The sequence below is a fragment of the Littorina saxatilis genome, unplaced genomic scaffold (genome assembly GCF_037325665.1).
Source record: "Littorina saxatilis isolate snail1 unplaced genomic scaffold, US_GU_Lsax_2.0 scaffold_1064, whole genome shotgun sequence".
Lineage (NCBI taxonomy): Eukaryota > Metazoa > Mollusca > Gastropoda > Littorinimorpha > Littorinidae > Littorina > Littorina saxatilis.
The window spans coordinates 1036-2500 of record NW_027128024.1 but is presented as its reverse complement, the minus strand read 5'-3'; positions in this window follow the sequence as shown (position 1 = coordinate 2500).

Genomic DNA, 1465 nt, shown 5'->3' with positions numbered 1-1465 from the left:
GGTCGATGTATTTTCTGAAGACGTGACTTGGTGAGCTGTCTCTTAATATATGTCTGCCACAAAGTTCATGACAACTCTTGATGTCATTCCATTGTTAAAAACGGTGGAAGTCCGACAACTATCATTTAATTGTTAAACCCCAAATACATGAGGTTCGTGAACTTATGAAAGTACAGGTTGCCCCTGTCAGCCTAATACTTTGAGAGGACATTATAGGCATATCATATAGGCATATCATATAGGCATATAATGTCCTCTCCAAGTATTAGGCTTACAGGGGCCGTCAGCGTTATGCATAAATGTTTAAGCTCAAAGACATGAGGTTCGTGAACTTTTTTTGTTGATGTTCCCTTAAACCTATTAGGCTTAACAGGACCGTATGGAAAAACGGAAGATAGCTTTTTTTTAATACAGCATTATTCTTTAATTCACACGCCAACACACACACGCAAAGATTTAACTGCATAAGGGTTACTGCTTTTCTCATCTAGGTAACTGGAGTTAGATTTTAGATTTTGCTCCTGAAGACCCCCCTACCCACCCCAATACCCCCCCCCCCCCCCCATCCCAACAAAAAAATGAACCCTCAAAAATGATAGCTACCCTCAAGTCTGTCAACCAAATGACGAACGTTATATTTGGTGAGCATTTATTTCCACAAGTTTGGGGATTGCCTCAATAGTACGATGTTTCAAACTGAGCGGTAGCCAAACTCACCGGATTTAAAGCCTCATTTTTTTCTTCACTTGGGTTATCTGAAAGGAATAGTATATAAACTGACGGGCCCAGTGGCCTAGTGGTAAGACGCCGGCCTCCCAAGCAGAAGGTCGTGGGTTCGAATCCCGGCCGCTGCCGCCAGGTGGGTTGAGGGTGGAGATTTTTCCGATCTCCCTGTTCAACTTATGTGCAGACCTGCCAGTGCTTTATCCCCCTTCGTGTGTACACGCAAGCACAAGCCCAAGTGCGCACGGAAAAGATCATATAATCCATGTCAGAGTTTGGTGGGTTATGGAAACACAAAAATACCTAACATGCTTCCTCCAAAAGCGGCGTATGGCTGCCTAAATGGCAGGGTAAAAACGGTCATACATAAAAATCATCTCTTTCAAAAACACGAGTGAACGTGGGAGTTTCAGCCCATTAACGCAGAAGAAGAAGAGGAAGAAGTATAGAAACATCATCTATAACAATCCGTGACTTTAATCAGAGCATTTCCTGTGGAGGAATGCGTTCCTTTTGCACGGCATTTGTAAGTGTGACTTTAAAACGGAAGAGGTCATTTTTCTTGTCAATTTTCTTTGGTGAATTTCTGTTTGGTTGTCGTGCATGAACATCAGTCTGAGAATGATCATTCCAGACAGATTCAAAATCTGTTTTTACTTGATGAAATAGTTCGGCGTTTAACTTCCCCCCCCCTCCCCCCTAAAAAATGTAACTTGTTTTTCTTGTTTTTCTCTCCAAGTTA